Raw genomic sequence first — 25729 nt, forward strand, 5'->3', positions numbered from 1 at the left:
AGAGGAATCCTCATTTTTATGTGTACCACACCAATAATTATAAGAAGAATCAAGGCAACTCTCTGGTGTGGTTGTATTGGATTGTGTGTGAACTTTAGCACTCGCACTCACATTCACACCGAAGGGCAATTTTATTGTTGAGTAATGATTCACCCCTCGACTTGGTCCAATCCCCCAAGCAGGTCGTTAGGAGCGATGCATGGACAGGCAGCCAGCCAGCCAGGCAGGCATCATCCCACTCTCCCAGAGGATGTTGCTCCTGAGGTGGGGTGGGAGGGCTCAGTGTCCTTGACCATCAAGTCAGTGGCCTGTGGCCCTATCCTCACAGCTCCTTCGAGAGAGCCCACATGTGGCACAAGCAGGCCTGTTCCCACTGGCTATTGAGAGAGCTAAATCTCTCCAGATGCAAGTGTCACAGCAGCCACTAGGAGGATCTTAAATGCACTGTGGCAAACAACAACAACAAGAAAGAAAACAGCTTGATTGTTGTTCAATAAACACTCATGACATTTGGTGATGGTACGATCCTCCCTCAAAGCATGTCTCACCATCCATTGTCTTTGTACAAGCAGCGTCTTCGGCCCTTTTTCAGAACCATCATTCCAACAACAAACAGCATGATGATTGTCAACCATGAGTGTCATGCTGCATCCTTGTCACTCAATCTGACTCCATGGTAACTGACTCACCGACCCATGAGTGTAATCATTTCTAATCCTGTTCTTTTTCAAGGCGACTCGACTCATTTACTCAGCGATGATCACCACACAAGGCAATTCCTCAGAGCCCTCATTCACATGCACCTTCAAGCTCATTAGCCCCACCAATCATTTGCATTACAGCAAGTAATGAAAAGCCTCCGTTATCAAAATAGCCTTCAGAGATCATTTAACCGCCACGCAGCAACCTCCCTCCCTGCACATTGTGGTACCTGACCCAGAGCATTTATGAACACCCAGCAGAATGCTGTTTGGGTCCGAAGCGCTCATGGCCCCTCTGAGCGGGGGGGGGGGGGGGGGGGCGAGGAATGAGGGAGGAAATGAGAAAGCGAGGGGTCACCTGATAGCTGGCTGAGTGAGCGGGGGGCTCTGATTGAAGGGAGACTTTGGCCTTCAGCTTGACTCAATCAACTACTCAGCTGGGTATGTGGACACATGACATGTTGAGACGAGGAAGTAATCTCGTTAGGGAAGGTACTTCCGGTGTTCTCCTTACTGATAGTGCTCTTTGTCAGGATTGATCGATCCCTCGCTTCACCCTTCTGTCTTAAGCAGGGTCTACTTGTATGCCTTACCTTTAACAGACAGCCCACTTGTCAGTGGAGAGAACTGGAATACCTGAGTGGTTTGTTCTCGTGTTTATTGCACCCATCTGTTCAACCTTTGATGTCTGGTATTTGGGAGCCTGCAAATGATGCATTTTACAAGCACATCTCTTGGGTAAATCTTTGGTTTAAAAAAAGATATTTTATTATTTTCCCACTAACACCTAGAGGGTAAACATTTCAGGAATAAACAGTAAGAGCTGCATTTTTAATCACAGTGTTTCAAAAAGTATAATTACTCAATGACTTTGACTGCTTCCTCTAAATCTGTTTAATGTTTGAGGCTTAATACAATGCACAGGGAGACAAACAAATAGTGTCAGCATGCAGCAAATTTCCTCAGGCTCCCCCCCCTACTCTCTCCAATAATCCCCTCTCATATTTGGGTCTCTCATGCCCACTCTCACCAATAATTCCCCTGACCCCTCTCGTCGTTAATTCTTATCAGGGCTTTATTACTGTGCTGCAGACACAAGGATTTTGCTGAGTCAGCTGCTGTGCCCCTCACTGTAATGACATTGACAGTCTGGCCACTTATGAACAACCCATGTTAGTTGCATCCCCATAAGTTGCTCTATCAATACAACCTGATACCATCTGATCGCCTGCCAGGAAGCAACCTTGCCTTCCTGCCCTTCGTTTCATCCATTACTGTCTATAGGTTCCAAAAATAAAAATTCCTGCTGTAATGTATGTAGGATTATGATAACACAGCTCGCTGTTATCATTTCCCATGATGGAGCTGATAACACGGCATACGTGAACTGGAGGGCTATGTGTGTTTTGGTCCTGATTTATATAAGATAAGTTTATCGCTGCCAACTGCCTGGTTATTGCTCTCTCACCTGTGGCTACTTGAACAGGACTTGATTTCGCTTCACGTCGAGCTTTGGTGCACGTCCTCACTCTGTGCTGCAGCATGAACTGAAAAAGCTGCTTCTACTGCATGCCAAAGAAAGCATAGTTTTGGTTCATGTTTGCCTACACTGAGCCATTCATTGATCTCCTTCAGATCATCAGTGGTTTACAGAAATTGTTGGACCAAAAAAGGACACAATCAATTGCAAAGTGATTAGCATGAGCAGTGGATTATGTCTTGCAGTCACACTGCAGGAGGCTGTACGGAGGAGAGTCACAACTCAATAGTGGCGCATGCAATATGTTCAAGCAAATTATTTCTTACTCTCTGCTTTGGATAGGGCACGCCCACAGTCTTTGACAGTGTCACACATGAAGTATTCTTTTATTAAACAAACTAAACCAGAGGCAGTTAACACACTACAGTCACTACTCCCCACTTGGTTTGCCTGCCTGCCTGCCTGCCTGAGGTCCAGATAATACCTTTAGTCTCCTAGAGAGAGCAACATTGATTCAGGAGGTTCAAAACCTGCCTCTCAAGCCATATACAATACCTACTATGTGTGGTATGAGTGTACAAATACCATTATCTGAGCCGCTTATCCCCACAAGGGTCGCGGGAGCGCTGGAGTCTATCCCAGCTATCATCGGGCAGGAGGCGGGGTACACCCTGAACTGGTTGCCAGCCAATCGCAGGGCACACAAATACAAACAACCATTCCCACTCACATTCACACCTACGGGCAATTTAGAGTATTCAATCAACCTACCGTGCATGTTTTTGGGATGTGGGAGAAAACTCATTTTGGTGCTTTTAATTCATTCTTTACACGCTCCATCTGTCTGAGGATTTTCTAAAAATGGGAATTTGTAAGCGAGCTCATCTGAATGAAGGAAACATGAGCAGGGCTGCAGTTTTTAATACAGTATATTGGCTAAATATGAATTCAAAAGAAAAACAACAATGTATTCATTCTATAAGTTATTCTAGGCACGTAAGAAGGGCTCAACTTCTTCATTGATTGACACATACTGTAATGCTGCGTTCACGCCGGATGCGTTTTGGGCGCTTCAAGCAGCATGATTACGTACAAAGTCAATACAGTTTGTGTGAATAGACACGAATCCATGCCGGGTGGTGGATATGATGCGTTTGACGAGGCGCGAGTTGGGCGGGCACGCTAAAATTCGCTTCCTTCGCCAGTTCGGTCGGACTTGCAATAGTATATGTCTGCAGCGTGCATAGCACCTTTGGTTACGCCACCCTCTTTGGGGTTTGGAGCGTTGAACTTAAGCGACATTCGCGTGGTGACAGCCAATCAGCGTCGAGAACGGACTACGTCACGCACAGCGTCCTGTACAGTTGCTGAATAAAGAGAAAATGGAGGAGGTGATGCAGTCTGTGGGCACTCTGAGCTGTATGACATGTTATCAATACCAGGACCGAGCAAGAAAGGAGGAGGCTTGGAAAATTGTGAAGGAAGAAAGCTGGCATACCTGGTAAGTGTATTTATTTGTTTACAGCTGTTGAACTGTGAACCACGATCGTAATAGCATTGGCCAAAGCTTTAGCACAACCACCGGCCTCCTGATTACACAGACACACACTCTTTATTTATTTCTATTTACAGATGAACCTTATCAGACACAGACAAATGAAGTGGAACAGGAGGAGGGTCAAGGAGAACAGGAGGCTGCTGCCTCTGCCCCACCTCAAAGACTGCTTGGGGGTACGCACATAAAACATTTGGATGGAATTTTATCGGGTATAAGTGTACTACCTGTATAACCAATTATGGTATGTACTGTAGTACTGTATTCTGTACTTTTCCTTTTGGGTTATTATTTTTTTTTTGGTCTGGTCTCCAATTTCAATATTTTAGGTTATAATCAGTATAACTGGTTTGTGTTTAACTAGTTATCTATTATTGATTCTTGCGTACTTTGTTGTTGCATGTTATTGTAAATGTATTAATTTGATATTGTTGTTTTAACCGAGTGTAGGTGACATTAAGTGACATGGGGCCCAAAATAAAATGCATTATTGATATAATTAAAACATAACCTTTACAAACTGCCTTATATCACAAAATGTTGTTTCCATTTCATACAAGAAAATGTAAACGGAGCTGAGGAGATTGAGGAGCATCTTCTCCATCTCCTGAAGGAGCGTAGAAACTTTCCTCGACCGCGACCTCACTGTGAGAATAAGCTGTTCATGACAAACATGATTCCTTCCTTGAAAAGATTGCCACTCGAGTAAAATTTGTACTCGAGTAATATGTAAAATTTTAAATTCATAAATTAATGTATGAACAGAGCACATTTACCCAAAATTTGGACTAATTGGTCCAAGAATCTTTTCCAAGAAGGATTAAGGCTTTTATAATTAAAAAAAAAAAGATTTTGTTCTCGATGGATCCATCCATCCATCCATCCATCCATCCATTTTCTGAGCCGCTTATCCTCACTAGGGTCGCAGGCGTGCTGGAGCCTATCCGAGCTATCTTTGGCCAGGAGACGGGGTACACCCTGTAGTGGTTGCCAATTAATCGCAGGGCACACATAAACAAACAACCATTCACACTCACATTCACACCTAAGGGCAATTTAGAGTCTTCAATTAACATACCATGCATGTTTTTGGGATGTGGTAGGAAACCAGAGTGCCCGAGAAAACCCACGCAGGCACGGGGAGAACATGCAAACTCCACACAGGCGGGGCCGGGATTTGAACCCCGGTCCTCAGAACTGTGAGGCAGACGCTCTAACCAGTCGCACAGTGTGCCGCCATTCTCGATGGATGTTCAGTTAAAAAAATAGAACAATAGTCTGGTGCAATGACCATTGTGCAAAGGGTGCATTAGAAAATCGAAATCCTCTCACCAAGCTTCACTTGGATCCCGGCACGGTTCCCCCCTCGTTGCTTTCGCCTCCATGCGCCATAGACCGCAGCCGCCCCACCGGTGAGTAACTCGGAGAAAGAACTGAGCGGATTTGCGAAAGTTGGTGAAGCAAAGTCCGGGGTAGACTCCATAATGTTTAGCAAGTCTTCCCTTGTGTAAGTGAGTCGCGTAATGTCTCCAAAGATGAACGAAAAACACAAAAACATAGACAATACTACTTCAGTATTTTACTACCGCATACAGTTTCGTTTGGTTACCTGCTAAATCCGGTCCATACATTTTACAGTGTTGCTATTTCAAAAGTGATACTTTATTGCCTCACAATATAATACAATCAATTAAATACAATACATCATGGATAAAATATATAGGCAAACAATGTTCATTATGATATGCATATGAATTGTTGATGTTGTTTATACAAACAGGTGCAATTTTGGTGCAGATAAAGTAATATTGCAGGAATGTTGAAGTATGTGTGGGTTGCTCTTAAATTGGACAACTGGGATCCAGAGTTGGCAGGGGCTCGGAAGACCACATGCGCCCCATTCAGTGCTCCACAGCAGAGAGAAAAATCCCACCGTTCCTTGAACCTCTCAACAATTTTCTTCCACTCCTCTGTGGTGGGCACAGCCATGAAGTCATCCACGAGACAGTCCCAAATCGCTCTTGCCACATCGGGGAATATTGTGGCGCCACCAACACAGAAAATATTTGCCTTGGCCCTGAATGATTATCTGCAGCACAAAAAAGTTGTAGTAAAGAGACTGTAGTTGTCTAGATACATAAAACATAATAATGATAATCACATACAGTCATAGCTAAAAACACTGGCACTGTATTGTCTATTTTATATATTTATCTAAGAATATATCCACATTATTCCAGTATTTAGCAAATAGAAATAGTTTTGTAAATCCCAATTGACTTAAAAGAGGAACAGGTGAGTCTTGTCAGACAGTCAGGATTCAGGGGGAAAAAAAGTGTCCTGTCTCGTTATATAGTCAAAATGATGTTGAAATAACTAAATCATGACCGTACATCATAAATATATTGAATGCAGTACATCAAATACATAAAACGTGTTGCTAGTGGTTGTACTATTTTATTGATGGGGATATATATAATAAACATCATAAATTCCGGTAACCTTATGTTAAAGTTGTACACAGTTTATAGATGTGTACGACTGTTGATCAGATAATCTGATCGATCCGACCTCATTATGCCATTCCTTTCAACCATCCATTGCTTTTTACAATTTGGCAGCATGATTATTTCAACATCATTTTTGATACATTTGTTAGCACTGTAGTAAATCTGCAGTTTAACTCAGTATATATAGTGAATATTAATTTATTGTGACACACAAATCGATAACGACACGAACCTGCCACTCACCGGAGACAAATGGACAGGTGCTCCGCAGCTGAGATGGAACGTAATTTGTAGGGACATCCTGGGACCGATTCGAGCCAATATGTCGTCAAACTGGGTACAGGTTAGTCTCATGTAGCACTGGAAGCTGCAGTCATCCAGAAACAGCTCCCGGAGAAGGCGGTGAAATTCACCACGCCACGTGCACTTCTGGATGGTGTTGTGGACCAAAGCACAACGGCATTTGGCATTCCGATGACGTTTGGACTTGCACAACCAGTACAGAGCCACAATACAGGTCAAATCGTCGTCTATTGCTGCTCGCGTATGTCAGGAGGAAATGCTATCTTCGCCTCCCGGAGGAGAAGCCCCTCCTCTTCCGTGATTACAGCCCGAATGAAGAAAATTCAATGTGTATACTCCCGTGATCAAACTCAAGCGAGGGACACGAGGCGAAGCGAACTTTCGCGTTTGGTGTGAACGCAGTTTAAGTCTTTAGGCCATTTCTGTGACGTGATCAGATCATCTACCTGAAAAGTCGTCAAAATTTGATATTCAAAGAACATTTGGTGGTAAAATTAAAAGCCTCACGAACACGTCATCCTGGTTGATGTCATGCGAAACGTTAGTTTTAAATATTAATACCAGAACTTCTTTTTACATGTGCATTCAGTTCAGATATGTTGTGATATATTGTGACTCTGGAACAGACTTACTTAATTTCCATTATTACATTTGTGTGATTATATTACACCTTGGAGATACTAATGTATACAACCTTTTAAAAAAATACTTTTGACCTTGGAAAAAAAAAACTCCAACATTATGTAATATATACAGACACAACTTCAAAAAGTATGGGAGGAAAACAAACATGTCCATGTCCATTATCATCAGGGTTGTTTTTCTGCTTTGGCTCTTTCATCCATTGCCGGGTTCTTGCTCCTAAGTTTTTGTCTTTTTTGATGAAGTACTGCATGTGAAAGATCCACTAGAAAATCACCATTTTTGTTGGCATTTCTAGCACTCAACCTTTTGGCTGTCCTCTCTGGACATTTCAAAACTGTTAAACAGACCAAAACACAGATTGCGACTTTTGATTTCGTTGGCCTGTGGTTCCAGGATTCTATTGTTTTTTCTAATGAGTAATTCATTTCTGCTGTGGGTTTAGTCAATTATGGGTCTAGAATTTTAATGTTGAGCACTCTTAACACATTGTGTAGCGGTAGATACACATCATGGTCATTCATTCATTGCTTCTTTTGCACCTAATGGAAATGGCCCTTTTGCACTACAACTCTACACAAGGTCAAATTGTCACTATTATAATTAATTTTTTTAACTGTAGTAACCCAAAAACATAAAAGTAACATTTTAACATTCTCAACCGCCATGCATGTCAAACATCAAGTATAAGTAGAACTGCTGTACTTGACATATTGCACAAAATGTTCAGGTCTTGTGCGATGTCATGCATGACGAAAAGTTCGAATTTTATTTATTATTTAAAAAAAAATCTATTTATTTATTAATTCTTTCATTCATCCATTTATTTACTTACTTACTGGCCTCAGGGGCATCCTGCTTTAGAGTTTCCACTGTTTTAAACAACAACAAAAAGTGCATGTTTCAAGGTGATTAGACTCATAAATGCAAGCAAAAAAATAAATAAAAATAGCAGGTACATTTGAAAGTTAAGTATGATATACAAGTTCATTCAATCTGCTCTGAGTGCATTTTGTATAATGGATCAGAAGTGCTGAGCAGTGTGCTCTTTGTGCAATGACAATAAATATTTAAGCACAACAGAAAAGAGCTGATCATCTCACACTGAAATGTGTCAAACACTATCTTCTCTACGCGTGCACAAACATCCTTTAATTCAAAGGCACCTCAGAATTTTCTACATAAGTTAATCACCTTTACTACACCATTGCAAGCTATGAGCACCTGTAATCAAAAAGCCTAAACCAATACCTGAGGTAAAATAATATTGACTCGGATCACAGAGGGGACGGATTCTGCGTTTACTGAGAAATCAAACTTGTCGATTGGCCCATTGGTTCATTTGAGCTGGGTACTCGTAGCAACACACACACTTCACAGCCAATACATTCCCATTTACATGCCCTGTTATTTGAAGTGTCATTCCAACCGAAAGCACGTTTGGGAAATGTCATTTCAATTTATTGACTTTATTCCAATACAGATAATTATAGCAGAATGTAAAGGGTAACAGTGCTAGTTTCGTATAATCTGTCGAGAAAGGCATCATCAGAACGCCACAGAAAATTTAGTAAATGATGTTTAATTAGTTAATAATCCAGAATCTAATTATTGAGTTTGGATACCAATGTTAATTTATAGAGCAAATTCCATGAAGAGCAACTCAATGTTATTTCAATGGGCACCTTTCGAAAGCACTATTTAGTGATATTTAAAATACATCCAGATTACTTTCTACGCTAAACAGTATAAAATAAATACAATTGGATGGGCCCTGAAACACCTCAAAGATAATTGTGTTTACCAACACCGTTTGTATGATTTACGACGATATTTTGCTTCAGCTTTAGTTACATGTAAACAGTAATTGGATCATTTTTCTTGTGAAAATTGAACGAGTCAGTCACAATTGCCCTTTGTGCCAGAAGCATATAGGGATAGAATACCCCGATGCAAGGAAAAGCGCAAAGATTTCATTTTTATGGCACGTGAGAGTACAGAGATATACTGTATATTTTTGAGGGGGTTAGAAATTCCCTTTGTACTTTTTATTAAGACTAAATTAAGGCTTGGTCTGATCTGAAACAAAGAAGTGGGTTGCTCATCATCTCACCCCACATCAACCTGCTAAATGTCGTATATCAGAGCTCAGCCACGATGTCATTGAAAAAGAAAGGCAAGTGAATAATAATAAAATGTCTTTGATATTTCTCTGTGATATCAAAAAGTCTTCTTGTGGTGAAAGGCACGTTCTGCTGTTTCATGTTGGTATGCAGATCTGTGGCTGAGGGCCTACTGGGAGCCACCCACCATCACAAAAAGATTTCACTGTTATATGGGATTAGGTATAAGAAAATGGCTTAATCTGCCAGTCTGCTTTCAAGTTACAGGCTCTAGGATTCCTCAGTTCCAATTAATCAAAAGTCAAAGGTGGCAGACCTATAAGGGGCTTGTGAGATGCTCAGCCCGTTCATTTGAAACATGTTCCAGCAGATGAGGCAAAATAACAACAAGACAAAAAAAACACAAGGTGCGTTGGCTTTATCACTTCTAAGGCCATCCTCTGTGCACTGCGTTCCTTTTGCTAAAGGCATCTATCTCTCAGCATGCTCATTGATGTTTCTTCATCATTAGTGAGTGTAAAGAGGGCGGATCCTTGTCAAAAGCCCTAAATAACTCATCAGCTGGAAACCCAGGGGAATAGTAAAGAGTTAATCATTTCTATTTGGGGCCTTTGACCTGAAGCACTTGCATTTTAATTCCTCCGTTGTGTGAGAAGAACTCGGTTAGAATGAGAAGGCGCTGAGCTGTGCAGGAAAGTGTTTGCGAAAGTGGGTGGGCAAGAAGAAGTGTATCATTGGCAGTCAGCAGCAGTCATCCACAACTAATGTGCACATCCATACGCAAATCCCACCATCAAATGGGACACACTTAGCTTGCAAGGACTTGTAAAGTTTAAAGACCTGCCAACCTTGGGAAAATGTTTCGAGTACCACAATACCAAAGCCACATGCGCACACACACACACACACACACACACACACACACACACACATGCTCACACACGCGCGCACAAAAAATTCTCCTAGAACTTCCAGCATCTCCTACCACAACATCATTGTCATACAATTGCTCTTCTTTTAACAATATATACAAAATGTAAATGGACTAAAATGCAACTTTATTACATAATATTATTTTTACCAATCAGAGCCAATTAACCAATCACTTGTCCAATGTAATTGTCAGGTAAATAAATGTCATCTAGCTAACAATGTAAAATTACTGTACAGTCCTGCCCACCACTATTGGCACCCATGAAGTTTAAGTACTAAATAGGGAAAATCTCCTAAAGAAAATGAATCAAGGGAAACAACATTTTTCTATCCAGAACTTGCATTTGATACAAAAGGGCAAATGGTAAACAACATTTTATGGAGGGATGAAACAAAAATAGAGCTTTTTAGCAATGCACACAAACAGTATGTTTACAGACTTTTAGGAAAAGAACACCCCGCCAACAGTCAAGCGCATTGGAGGATCCATAATGCTGTGGGGCTGCTTTGTTAAATCTGGTACTGGAGGCTTTGACTGTATCACATATGTCATGAAATCAGAAATTATCAAGAGATTTTAGAGTGAAATGATTTACTCAGTGTAAGAAAACTTGGTTTGAGGTGAAGCAATACAAAGACCCAAAGCACAGATCCAAAAGCACACACGAATGGTTGAAAAGGAAAATATGGACTGTTTTAAAATGGGCATCAATTGAAAATCTTTGGGGGGAGGTGAAATCTGCTATTGGGGAAAAGAAGCCTGAAAATGTTCGAGCTTGAACAAATTGGAATGGAAGAGTAGGAGAAAATACCACCTGGGGAGTGCAAAAAGCTTATTGATGGAAACGTCCATCAACAAGAAACGTTTGAAGGCTGTCATCGTTGTCAAAGGTTTTGCAACCAAATATTAAGGAGGGGGTGCCAAGATTTCTGCACATGCTGTTTTCATTTTTTTTCCTCTTTGAAGTTAAAATATCTAATTTTAAAAAATATCTTTGTTAAATTACTTTGGACCTCCAATTAAAAGGTCCTGATGATATACGTTTGGTACATTTCCAATTATTTTCAAAGATGTTATACAGGTTATGCAAAAAATGAAGGAGTGCCAATAATGGTGAGCTGTACTGTATATATAACATTTCTTAAGAGTGCTTAATTTAACCCAATTCACAATTTCAACATTTGACATGCACCCAGTCTTGAAGCTGAAAGATGATCAGGATGAGCCTGATGGAGTGATTACAGGGAATGGAAAAGAACGGGATAATCATTGGTGATTGTTGAAGAGAACCATGTGGCACCATGATTGGAGGCCACATTTTTCTTCTTTTGTTTTACAGCAGGCAACTTACTGCCACCTCTGCCGTTATACATGAGTACCACACTTGTCCAATTAAAATGATAGCCCTCACATGCATTTTTGTGTGGTTGAGTGACCAACTGTCAACAAAAATGTACCCACTACAGGTACAGGCAGATAGTTTTCAGGGACCAATGATGCTGGCACATTATTTTATTCATTCATTCATTTAGCTTCCGTTATGCTTATCCTCATTAGGGTCGCAGGCGTGCTGTAGCCTATCCCAACTATCTTTGGGCGAAAGGCGGGGTACACCCTGAACTGGTCGCCAGCCAATCGCAGGGCACATAGAAACAAACAACCATTCGCACTCACATTCAAACCTACGGGAAATGTAGTTTTCATTAATTCAATTAATGCATGTTTTGGCATGTGGGAGGAAACCGGAGTGCCCGGAGAAAACCCACGCAGGCACGGGGAGAACATGCAAACTCCACACAGGCGGGGCCGGGATTTGAACCCAGAACTGTGCCGCCATTATTTTATTATTTAATTTTATTTGTTACTAAAAATTTACTGTTTTGGCTGCTTATTTATGCGACAAGGGACTGAAAGTGCAACGTTTTAAAAAGTAGTGTCAAATTTGAGGTTTTTGAAAATTATCACATTCAAAAAAGAGAACGTGTCCATGAGGATTAAGTGTTTATCACTGACACGCATGAGTAAGTCACAGGAACACTAGTTGTATTTTGATGTATTTGGTCACATGAACAGCATCCGTGCAGTGTTTTTGCTATGAATATTACTGCATTTTAGTCATTTGTGCAGGTTTCATGTGCTAAACATTTCACATATGCTTTTACGTTTCCACTAGGTCAGTGGTTCTCAAAATGTGGTACGAGTACCACTAGTGGCATGCAGCTTCGTTGTACATTAAAGAATCCCTGAATTAAATGTACAAAGCTGTGCATAATGTTAGAATGGCTTGAACTTTTTTTTTTTTTTTTTTTTTTTTTTATCCAATACAGTGAATTCGTTCAAGTACAATTAAGTTGTATTTCACTTGTCAGTACAAGACTTTTGGATTGAATCTTGTACAACTGTTTGTTTTTGAACATTTAGGTAAAATTTGTATTGCTTTTTATGTAGAATACATTTCAATGTAATCATTATTTAAGTAAAGCTTTTTATTTTCCTATATTTAAGTGCAATGTTGACGTTCAAACTGTGCACGTTACTGTGGCTTACATTTTTCTTTTTCAATCTAGTAAAGTACATTTTTAAAAGTACAGTTCAGATGTATTTAACTTTTAAGCATAATATATAATATATATTATATTTTCAGACATTTAATTAGAAACAATTTTTATTTAACTTATGTGCAACACAGTAATTTTTTAAAATTGAACCACTAGTTAAGTAAAAATGTTTCCCCCTATATTTAAGCACAATGCTAACGTTCAAACTGTGCATAATGTTCCAGTGGCTTACAATAATACAAAATATATATTATACTTTGTTTTTGATGAACAATTGAGCCTACTACGCTACTTTTGGTCATTATGGTGATACTTGTAGAGCCAAGTACCTTTGATGTGGTACTTCATTGTCATGATTATTTTAAGAACATGTTCTACAATATTTACTATCCCCTTGATGAGCGATTGTGTGATTGCGCCGTACTAACTTGCACTAAGGCCTTTCAGTATTAGCGTATGGTCAACTATCTCTTAGCTATGCCAGAGAGGACTGAAATTGAACTGATAGAACTAACCTTATTTAACGGCAAAACATCTAAGCGATTTCCCCAAAGAGAATGCCATTTCTTAATGTCATGACCTTTTCTAACCACGTTAAAAAACCTCAAGCTCTTCAGGTGTGGTTTGTCAATAAAAAAGATTTGGAAGACAGCGCCAAAGTCGGTGGATATACTCCGCTTCTAATGGGGGCTATTATCCGAAACTGTCGTCTGTTCTTGGTCTGAGTGAGAGCCTTTTCCTTAGGCTTGACAGTGATTGAAAGAAGTGTGTTTGAGTGTGTTGATTTTAGTTTACATTTAAGTAGTGGTGAGAAGCTCTGTCCTTCTCTGCTTCCACTCTCAAAATAATTATAAACATTGTGTAGTAGCAGAGCTGTTCTGAGTGCAGAGTCCACGCTGAAGAGAGCACAGAGGCAACACCAAAGACATCCCGTCTGACAGAAAAAGTAAATAAGGAATGAAATAAAAGACGTCGTATGACTCTGAGAGGGTAGCACACCCCACTTGATGCTGTGCTATAAGGACAGCGCATATGGATCCGCACAATCGATACCACTGCATTGTTGAAGGTGAAAAAAGTGCAGCAAGTCAATAGGATTTGTTTAAAAATCTCTTCTTTGGACAGAGAGGAGAATACAAAGTCGGGGAAACCCTGCCTGAGAGAGCACCAGTGAGTCCTCCTGTCACACTTCTGCCAATGTGAGGTGTGTTGTTTGTCCGCAGGGTGCTGTGCTGAAGAGCAGCTTCAATTCAGAAACGGCCAAACCTTGCAGATGAAAGGCCAAGAAGAGGCACAGTACTGGTGACTAACTGACACTTTCATGGCAATGTTTAAATGGCAGTTAAAGTTCAATTGGCCAAGTGAACCAGGAGCAAAGCAGTAAGTAATGGTTTTGTCAAGACCAGATAAACTAAGTCAAAACCAAGAGCGTGGAAATCTGTGACAGAGTTAAGAAAAAGACCAAAGCAGGTCCATACAAAGACCAGGCAAAGGCTTACCTGGTTATGTTTGTAGAAACTGACAACACCTACTGTCCCAAATTGCGGTTGTGCGGGAATCACAAACACAAACAAACCATATTATGTAACAAGATAGATAAAGCACTGTAGTTTTGGTCTTGCTTGGGACTTGAGATGTCTGAGTCAGAGATACGACTAAGTTAAACTATAACTGATTCAGAGACACGGCACGGTCGGCGACTGGTTAGAGAGTCTGCCTCACAGTTCTGAGGAGCGGGGTTCAATCCCTGGCCCCGCCTGTGTGGAGTTTGCATGTTCTCCCCGTGCCTGTTTGGGTTTTCTCCCACATCCCAAAAACATGCATGGTAGGTTGATTGACAACTCTATGTGTGAATATGAGTGCGAATGGTTGTTTGTTTATATGTGCCCTGCGATTGGCTGGCAACCAGTTCAGGGTGTACCCCGCCTCCTGCCCGATGATAGCTGGGATAGGCTCCAGCACGCCCGCGACGCTAGTGAGGAGAAGCGGCTCAGTAAATGGATGGATGATTCAGAGACAAGTCCGACACACCGGGTAAAGGGTAGCGACTGATCTTTAGTAGGCCTACGATAGTACTTCCATTACTACAGATTCACTTTGAATGGAATGCCTTCTTGTTATTTCCGTAGCTAGACTTGAATAGATACATTAAATCTGCACAACTATTGTATTAGAACAATTTGTCATTGCAGTTATGATGATTTCATTTAAAAGTACATAGGCATGGGCATAGGTGATCACAATTTATCTTCCCATAAATGTTCTCACACATGCCAATACACAAGTGAATATGAGAAAAATGTATGTGGTTAGTGGGAAAGTTGCAGTGTTTCACTAAACATCCTTTCACTAAAGTGAAAGCGGCAGCATTGACCAAGTGGTCAAGATAACCACCTGACTCCTTGGGGATCCCAGTTAGAATCATCGACCGGCATAAAAATGTGGGCAACAAAAACCCCTGCAGCTTTGTCAAGTGTGGACAAGAAGCAAGACACCGATTCCCTGAACTGCTCCTTGGGCGCTAAATTGCTCCCTGCTTCAGTGTGTCCCACTAACTCTGTGTGTTAAATGTGATGGGTTAAATGCAGAGGACATATTTTGGGATGGGTGAAAAAAAGTAAACGTGACGATTTTGCAAACTGTGACCTATGTTCGGCACATAAATTTTGCATTTAAGGACACAAAGGCTGACAAAAGTCAATAAATCTAATAATTCTCAGTAGGCTGGACTAACAACAACTTTCAGGATATGCATTAGCGTCACGCAGCTTGTCTTGTGACCTACTGTAAATGACAAGATCCTGTTTTCACTTGCATGCCTCCCAAACTGTCATATTCATTCTCACTATCTTTATGCATCAATCATGTCATGCCGCAACATTACAAATTAAAATAACTATATATCAAACATAACATTTGGTTAATTTACTGTATAAATAAATAATGTACATTAATCGGAATAAAGAAGAAATGCAGCCCTATGGGGGGCACAAGTCAGTGCAAACTGTAGGCCGGTCCCAAGCCCGGATAAATGCAGAGGGTTGCGTCAGGAAGGGCATCCGGCTTAAAACCTTGCCAAACAAATATGAGCGTTCATCCAAAGAATTCCATACCGGATCGGTCGTGGCCCGGGTTAACAACGTCCGCCACCGGCGCCGTCAACCTGCAGGGCGCTGTTGGAAATTCAGCTACTGTGGGTCGAAGTCAAAGAAGAAGAAGAAGAGGTGGAAAGCGGGTTCTTCGGCAGAAAGAGAAGAGGAAAACACAGAGCCTAGAACTGAATGTGGGGACTTTGAATGTTGGGACTATGACAGGAAAATCCCGGGAGTTGGTTGACATGATGATTAGGAGAAAGGTTGATATATTGTGTGTCCAGGAGACCAGGTGGAAAGGCAGTAAGGCTAGAAGTTTAGGGGCAGGGTTTAAATTATTTTACCATGGTGTAGATGGGAAGAGAAATGGAGTCGGGGTTATTTTAAAAGAAGAGTTGGCTAAGAATGTCTTGGAGGTGAAAAGAGTATCAGATCGAGTGATGAGGCTGAAATTTGAAATTGAGGGTGTTATGTGTAATGTGATTAGTGGCTATGCCCCACAGGTAGGATGTGACCTAGAGGTGAAAGATAAATTCTGGAAGGAGCTAGATGATGTAGTTCTGAGCATCCCAGACAGAGAGAGAGTCGTAATTGGTGCAGATTGTAATGGACATGTTGGTGAAGGTAATAAGGGTGATGAAGAAGTGATGGGTAAGTACGGTATCCAGGAAAGGAACTTGGAGGGACAGATGGTGGTAGACTTTGCAACAAGGATGCAAATGGCTGTAGTGAACACTTTTTTCCAGAAGAGGCACGAACATAGGGTGACCTACAAGAGCGGAGGTAGAAGCACAGAGGTGGATTACATCTTGTGCAGACGATGTAATCTGAAGGAGGTTACCAACTGTAAGGTAGTGGTAGGGGAGAGTGTGGCTAGACAGCATAGCATGGTGGTGTGTAAGATGACTCTGGGGGTGGGGAGGAAAATTAGGAAGACAAAGGCAGAGAAGAGAACCATGTGGTGGAAGCTGAGACAGGACGAGTGTTGTGCAGCTTTTCGGGAAGAGGTGATACAGGCTCTCGGTGGACGGGAAGAGCTTCCAGAAGACTGGACCACTGCAGCCAAGGTGATCAGAGAGGCAGGCAGGAGAGTACTTGGTGTATCTTCTGGCAGGAAAGGAGAGAAGGAGACTTGGTGGTGGAACCTCACAGTACAGGAAATCATACAAGGAAAACGGTTAGCTAAGAAGAAGTGGGACACTGAGAGGACCGAGGAGCGGCGAAAGGAATACATTGAGATGCGACACAGGGCAAAGGTAGAGGTGGCAAAGGCAAAACAAGAGGCATATGATGACATGTATGGCAGGTTGGACACTAAAGAAGGAGAAAAGGATCTATACAGGCTGGCCAGACAGAGGGATAGAGATGGGAAGGATGTGCAGCAGGTTAGGGTGATTAAGGATAGAGATGGAAATATGTTGACTGGTGCCAGCAGTGTGCTAGGTAGATGGAAAGAATACTTCGAGGAGTTGATGAATGAGGAAAATGATAGAGAAGGGAGAGTAGAAGAGGCAAGTGTGGTGGACCAGGAAGTGGCAATGATTAGTAAGGGGGAAGTTAGAAAGGCATTAAAGAGAATGAAAAATGGAAAGGCAGTTGGTCCTGATGACATTCCTGTGGAGGTATGGAAGCATCTAGGAGAGGTGGCTGTGGAGTTTTTGACCAGCTTGTTCAATAGAATTCTAGTGCGTGAGAAGATGCCTGAGGAATGGCGGAAAAGTGTACTGGTGCCCATTTTTAAGAACAAAGGTGATGTGCAGAGCTGTGGCAACTATAGAGGAATAAAGTTGATGAGCCACACAATGAAGTTATGGGAAAGAGTAGTGGAGGCTAGACTCAGGACAGAAGTGAGTATTTGCGAGCACCAGTATGGTTTCATGCCTAGAAAGAGTACCACAGATGCATTATTTGCCTTGAGGATGTTGATGTACAGAGTACAGAGTAGGTCAGAAGGAGCTACATTGTGTCTTTGTAGATCTAGAGAAAGCCTATGACAGAGTACCCAGAGAGGAACTGTACTGCATGCGGATGTCTGGAGTGGCAGAGAAGTATGTTAGAATAATACAGGACATGTACGAGGGCAGCAGAACAGCGGTGAGGTGTGCTGTCGGTGTGACAGAAGATTTTAAGGTGGACGTGGGACTGCATCAGGGATCAGCCCTGAGCCCCTTCCTTTTTGCAGTGGTGATGGATAGGCTGACAGATGAGGTTAGACTGGAATCCCCGTGGACCATGATGTCTCCTCTCTCTAACTTTGTCTCCAAAACATCAAACCTTGGCTGTCCCTCTGATGAGCTCATTTCTAATTTTATCCAACCTGGTCACTCTGAGCGCAAACCTCAACATCTTCATTTCCGCCACCTCCAGCTCTGCTTTCTGTTGTCTCTTCAGTGCCACTGTCTCTAATCCGTAACTCATGGCTGGCCTCACCAATGTTTTATAAACTTTGCCCTTCATCCTAGCAGAGACTCTTCTGTCACATAACACACCTGACACTTTCCTCCACCAGTTCCAACCTGCTTGGACCCGTTTCTTCACTTCCTGACCACACTCACCATTGCTCTGGACGGTTGACCCCAAGTATTTAAAGTCCTCCACCCTTGCTATCTCTTCTCCCTGTAGCCTCACTCTTCCCCCACCACCCCTCTCATTCATGCACATATATTCTGTTTTACTTTGGCTAATCTTCATTCCTCTGCTTTCCAGTGCATGCCTCCATCTTTCTAACTGTTCCTCTACCTGCTCCCTGCTTTCACTGCAGATCACAATCTCATCTGCAAACATCATGGTCCACGGGGATTCCAGTCTAACCTCATCTGTCAGCCTATCCATCACCATTGCAAACAGGAAGGGGCTCAGGGCTGATTCCTGATGCAGTCCCACCTCCACCTTAAATTCGTCTGTCACACCTACAGCACACCTCACCGCTGTTCTGCTGCCTTCGTACATGTCCTGTATTATTCTAACATACTTCTCTGCCACTCCAGACATCCGCATGCAGTACAGTTCCTCTCTGGGTACTCTGTCATAGGCTTTCTCTAGATCTACAAAGACACAATGTAGCTCCTTCTGACCTACTCTGTACTCTGTACATCAACATCCTCAAGGCAAATAATGCATCTGTGGTACTCTTTCTAGGCATGAAACCATACCGGACTCACGGCTGTGGTGTCCTTGAGCAAGACACTGATACCCCGAAATGCTCCCCGGGCGCTTCAGCTGCCCCCTGCTCCAGTGTGTTCCACTAACATGTGTATGTGTTGACTGTGATGGGTTAAATGCAGAGAACAAATTTTGTGTGCATGCATGCATGTTCATGACAATAAAAGATGATTCTTCTTCTTCTGTTGCTCGCAAATACTCCCTTCTGTCCTGAATCTAGCCTCCACTACTCTTTCCCATAACTTCACTGTGTGGCTCATCAATTTTATTCCTCTATAGTTCCCACAGCTCTGCACATCACCCTTGTTCTTAAAAATGGGCACCAGCACACTTTGCCTCCATTCCTCAGGCATCTTCTCACGCGCTAGAATTCTATTGAACAAGCTGGTCAAAAACTCCACAGCCACCTCTCCTAGATGCTTCCATACCTCCACAGGAATGTCATCAGGACCAACTGCCTTTCCATTTTTCATCTTCTTTAATGCCTTTCTAACTTCCCCCTTACTAGTCATTGCCACTTCCTGGTCCACCACACTTGCCTCTTCTAGTCTCCCTTCTCTCTCATTTTCCTCATTCATCAACTCCTCGAAGTATTCTTTCCATCTCGCTAGCACACTGCTGGCACCGGTCAACATATTTCCATCTCTATCCTTAATCACCCTAACCTGCTGCACATCCTTCCCATCTCTATCCCTCTGTCTGCCCAGCCTGTATAGATCCTTTTTTCCTTCTTTAGTGTCCAACCTGCCAAACATGTCATCGTATGCCTCTTGTTTGGCCGTTGCCACCTCTACCTTTGCCATGTGTCGTATCTCAATGTATTCCTTTCGCCTCTCCTCTTTCAGTGTCCCACTTCTTCTTAGCTAACCTTTTTCCTTGTATGATTTCCTGTACTGTGAAGTTCCACCACCAAGTCTTCTTCTCTTGTTTCCTGCCAGAAGATACACCAAGTACTCTCCTGCCTCTCTGATCACCTTGGCTGCAGTGGTCCAGTCCTCCAACACTTGTCATGTCTCAGCTTCCACCACATGCTTCTGTGCTCTGCATTTGTCTTCCTAATCTTCCTCCCCACCACCAGAGTCATCTTACACACCAACATTCTATGCTGTCTAGCCCCACTCTCCCCTACCACTACCTTACAGTCGGTAACCTCCTTCAGATTACATGGTCTGCACAAGATGTAATCCACCTATGTGCTTCTACCTCCGCTCTTGTAGGTCACCCTATGTTCGTGCCCCTTCTGGAAAAAAGTGTTCAGTACAGCCATTTGCATCCTTTTTGCAAAGTCTACCACCATATGTCCCTCCAAGTTCTTTTCCTGGATGCCGTACTTACCCGTCACTTCTCCATCACCCCTATTTCCTTCACCAACATGTCGATTACAATCTGCACCAATCACGACTCTTTCTCTGTCTGGGATGCTCAGAACTACTTCGTCTAGCTCCTTCCAGAATTTCTCTTTCACCTCTAGGTCACATCCTACCTGTGGGGCATAGCCACTAATCACATTATACATAACACCCTCAATTTCAAGTTTCAGCCTCATCACTCGATCTGATACTCTTTTCACCTCCAAGACATTCTTAGCCAACTCTTCTTTTAAAATAACCCCGACTCCATTTCTCTTCGCATCTACACCATGGTAAAATAATTTAAACCCCGCCCCTAAACTTCTAGCCTTACTGCCTTTCCACCTGGTCTCCTGGACACACAATATATCAACCTTTCTCCTAATCATCATGTCAACCAACTCCCGAGATTTTCCTGTCATAGTCCCAACATTCAAAGTCCCCACATTCAGTTCTAGGCTCTGTGCTTTCCTCTTCTCTTTCTGCCGAAGAACCTGCTTTCAACCTCTTCTTCTTCGACCCACAGTAGCCGGATTTCCAATGGCGCCCTGCAGGTTGACGGCGCCGGTGGCAGACGTTGTTAACCCGGGCCACCACGACAGATGGTATGGAATTCTTTGGATGAATGCTCATATTTGTTTGGCAAAGTTTTTAGCCGGATGCCCTTCCTAACGCAACCCTCTGCATTTATCCGGACTTGGGACCGGCCTACAGTTTGCACTGGCTTGTGCCCCCCATAGGGCTGCATTATATTAACAGATCCCACTGTGGGTTAAATAATGCACCCATAATAGTTATATAACAGTAAATAATAGTTCACTTCAGAAGACAAATGAGAATAAAGTGCATTGCAGGCTTCTTCTTCAGCCCGTGTCAGTCAGGGTTGATTTAGAACAGAGACGCTAATTATAGTGCAATTCTCACCACTTATCATGGAGTGACATATAGGGATCCTGCTCCTTCAAGATTCAACTACATGGGGAAACAACATGTCATGGGTGGGTAGGATTCCAGAGGTTTAAGTATTATAAGGCTGGTAGGCTACAAAGACTCCACCCCCACTGGCACACTTGCATAAAATACCAATAATCTGCTTGAAGCCAGCTGTCACATATGAATACATTTGAAAACCCAGAGCAAGATGCCAAGGCCTCACACTTGGAGTTGGACATGATGGAAATGTGAGGTGCATAACAGGTGAATAAAGTATATTCAACTTACATCGAAGTTTGAAATGCATATTATTCAATTTAGTCAAAAGAAGGAAACATGGAAACATGTACCTTATTTCCATGGTTATGGCAAAACAAATGGACATTTATTGCCCCACTATGTGGTAGTATAGTTTTTGTTTCATACTGCCAACCGATAAACAGAAAGGGCTTTCAAACCTTGAAGATGTTTGTCTCTATTCCTACATGGAAATTACAATCTGTCTACCAATAAACAAACAATAATCAGCCATGTTACCACACATGTAATGTAACACCCCAGTGCGAATGGCAGCGCAATACAATGGTGCTGAAAAGTAGTAGAGTACAGGTCAATCACTTGTTGCTTTACAGGGTTTAACAATAGAAAAAAACTGAATCAACGCCAGCCAAGGCACATTTTGGGAAACCTTTGCCAAATTGCACAGAGCAAGTTAAAAGATGGGTGGTTGCATGAAGAAGCCAATCTCGATAGGTCGTGGTAGTCGTACCTCACTATCGACCATCCTACCTCAGAGGAGCAACGGCTTTACAAAACACACATTCACTATTGGCCATATTTCATGTTTTCAGTCGTGAAATGCTGTAACCCATGAAAAACCCATAACACTTCACTGAAATGACGGACTGATTGATGGATGTAATACTGACAACCGCGACTGGTAAAATTGTGTCTAAGTCAGGCATGGGAATAGAGCGATGGAAACCATTTTTATTTCGAATGATTAGATCTGAAGAGCATATTTTCATGAAACATTTTTGAGTCATCAAACAAGTCCAATGGGAGCTTATAACCTCAGCTTCTGAGAGTTCACACGTCAAATGCAATGCCTCCGTTGTGAATGAGGGGCTGAAGAGGACACAAAAACTTCACTTCCATTACCACTTCCAGTTCTCTCTCTTACCTCAAAATTACTCCCATTTAACTTTGCCGAAGAGTGCTCCCAACCACAAACAATAGAAGGAGTGATGGTGATGTAAACTGCACAGTGTGAGACCACTACCATCAACAAAATTGGACAAAAAAAGCCATCTTTTGTGATTTACTGCAGCCCTTATTGTAAGTGTGGGGCTTTCTTCAATCATGCTTCTTAATGCACAAACCATTAGAGTCTGTCCAGAAAAAGAATATACCCTGGTGTCTCAATTATAGACAAAGACTGAATCTCTATAGCTGCCTTCTGTGGCCATAAAAGGAAATGGCTATCCATTTTCTGCTTCATCTCTCGCACAACTGAGTCCTGTCTGCATGTTGGGAGCATCAAATTCCTCTTTCCAACTGAATTGTTTCATTAATAACCACAAGTGCTGTGGCTAGAGTGCCAATTAAAGTTGAAAAAATATTTGACTTTAAAATAAATCTATTTCTTTGTCCTATAACAAGTGAGTCAGTGATCTTTGCTTATTTGGAAAACTTTCAGCTTTAAGACTGCAAGTTTTGAAAGAAATACTTAAAAGTAAATAGAACATCAAAAACTGGGAAGGATGTCGTGACTGAAAGAGCCTCAGTACACTGCATAATGTGCCTTGATCCTCTAGTCAGAAATTAAGATGTGTGCGGTCTGCAAGCTCAAGCAAAGAAAAAAGTTACATTAGTGTTAAGTCTATTCACGTGTGTTGTGCTTGTGTAGATTGTTAGGATGCATGCACATGTACACATGCATTATTAAAACAGGATATTTTCAGGTCACAAACACATTTGAAGGATATTACCGTAATTTCTAGTGTATAATGCGCACCCATGTATAATACCCACCCCCAACGTTGACCTAAAAATTCTGGAAAACACTTCTATGTATAATGCATTCTTACAATGCATGATTTTGCTTCTACCCATATGATCAAAACATGAAGCATTATCTGTATTTTGTTAGTTTTTTCGAATTATTATTCTGAAGTTAAGCACTTTATTTGAACACGTAATTTTATTTACTTGCTCTTATTTTGAAATTCACAGCCCTACTTTTATTTCGTAAATTAGAAAACACACGGTTGTGCTCATATGTTTGATTACCCAGGTAGAATTTGTAAGATGGGTACAATTCTTTAAAGAAAACATGAAGGGCTCGGGGATTTTAATCGGAGGATAAGCGGTACATAAAATGAATGGCTGGGTGGGATTCAAATTATACTGTCAAGCATTTCAGAAAAGCATTATCATTAGCATCTGCAACATTTGCACAATCGACGTTGTCCCAGATAATCGTACTACTAGTTACTTTAAACTGCACACATTTCCTGAAGTCTTTGCCCCCTTTGCACAATGGTCATTACATCAGACTATTGCTCTATTAGTCATTTCAAACTGCTCTAATTGCTAGAGGACTCTGCATTCTTTTTGCACAGTCCCAAAAAAAAAAAAAAAAAAAAAAAGGTACCGGCATTACCACATTACTGGTAGCCTTTTATTGCTCAGTGACTGTGTTTTTTTATATCGTTATGCCTCAAAAGTATTCAATTGACTGTCTGTTGTCGTACTATAGCGACTCCAACTACCGGAGACAAATTCCTTGTGTGTTTCTGACATACTTGGTAAATAAAGATGATTCAGATTCTGATTAAACAAAACATAACCATAAATAAATTAATGATGGTTGTTGTTCAGTCATCAGTCCTATTTACAAGAAACAATATTTCACAAATTCTGCCAGGGTATGTCAACTTATGAGCACAACAGTACATATATGCAGTCATACGTACCCCTGTCATATTGGAATGAAAGTGATGGCTACACCTTTTTCATAACATCTAGATGGCGGCATAGATTTATAAAATGTGAATTTTTATTTTCATTTTCCCCTAGACCTATGTATATTTTTTGGGGAAAAATGCGCATTATACACGAGAAATTACGCTAAGTATTTTGTAGCCAATTAGAAGCCTACAAAAAACTAAAGGCCGCCTCCATTGGGTGTTAAATAGCTTGAAAAGCAGCATGGTGTCATTGCACAAGATAAAAGCTGAGAAGATAAAATTTGCAAACATGACAAACGAGGTAAACCTAAGGTAAAGTATTTTTATATGCTTGCAATGGAAAACATTTTGAAAAGTATCCACACTGATCACTCTTCACAAATGGAGAAGGAGCCGAAATAAATAAATTCCATACTTCTCCTTTAAAGTCATTGCATGCTGGCATGATCTTACTGTATGCTAATGCAAATGCTGTGTTAAGTCAATGAAGTGGACTTGAATCACTAGCCTGCTTTGATGTTTCAGAGGATCGCCATGTAACACTCATGAGCACTATGAATAACTAGAAAGGAGTGGATACATTTAATGTACAGGGTTATTCCTTAGGGACAGAAGAAATGCCTATATAGTCATTTTAGTAACAACAAGTTTCTTCTGTATTTACAACATCGGTGGAACCAGAGGTCAAGTAGGCTAGATGGCATGCACACATCTGGTTATCAGGCACTTGATTTTTCTAAGTGTTAACTCTTGGTAAAAATGAAGGTCAGCACATCACCTCGAAACAAACCACAAGATTGGGGGGGTGGGGGGTTGCACAAAGGCTTGCACTGCTCTGGATCTTGCTACCATACACTGATAAGGCTGCTGGAAAATGCACTTCCAAAAAGGATTATCTGTGTGGGTAGCTCTGTGGGTCTGACAGCAGGCACATAGTGTTAAGTGAGGCAGGCGAGCACTTTGTCGCTGAATTTTCAGCCTGCTAGGACTCGCAGGATAATTCTGCCCAGAAAATAGAACCTTATCAGTGGGATAGGGTCCATCCTGATGAATGTTTCATAAGTGCAGTGTATTCATACTGCCATTAGCCGGGGGTGACTCGCAAACCCAAGGACACAATTGTCCAAGCTGACAATGTGGTAATTGCCACTTGACACACTTCCACACTGTCAGCTTGTGCTTCTCGATACTTCAGTATAACATGATCACGTGAGAGTTTTAGAGATTCCACAGATCCTTGCATTTATCAGTTTGATCTCAGACCATTTACTTTACATATTTTACTTTTTGTAAAGTGTAAGGTACCTTGTTTTTATTGTTAAAATTTGAATGAAAAAAAGTAAATCTACTTATTCTCCCGCTGCTCACATTCATACCTGTGTGTGTGTGTGTGTGCGCGCACGCACATTTGTGTG

At 41.6% G+C, this 25729-nt stretch overlaps 1 protein-coding gene across 5 annotated transcripts in view; it reads right to left on the reverse strand.

The window, feature by feature from the left end:
- negr1 (neuronal growth regulator 1) overlaps positions 1 to 25729 on the reverse strand; it is a 254875-nt gene that overhangs the window by 26719 nt on the left and 202427 nt on the right. The window contains exons 7-8 of one of the 5 annotated variants that reach the window (XR_009789358.1): positions 6490 to 6995; positions 5069 to 5825 (exon numbers count right to left, since the gene is read on the reverse strand). The exons of 3 other annotated variants lie outside the window; for them this stretch is intronic. The gene's annotated coding sequence lies outside the window, so the exon portion shown is untranslated. Of the gene's footprint in view, positions 1 to 5068; positions 6996 to 25729 lie in introns of all 5 variants that reach the window. One more of the 5 variants, XR_009789357.1, reaches the window with a different exon arrangement.

This window comes from Phyllopteryx taeniolatus, chromosome 7 (genome assembly GCF_024500385.1).
Source record: "Phyllopteryx taeniolatus isolate TA_2022b chromosome 7, UOR_Ptae_1.2, whole genome shotgun sequence".
Taxonomy (NCBI): Eukaryota; Metazoa; Chordata; class Actinopteri; order Syngnathiformes; family Syngnathidae; genus Phyllopteryx; species Phyllopteryx taeniolatus.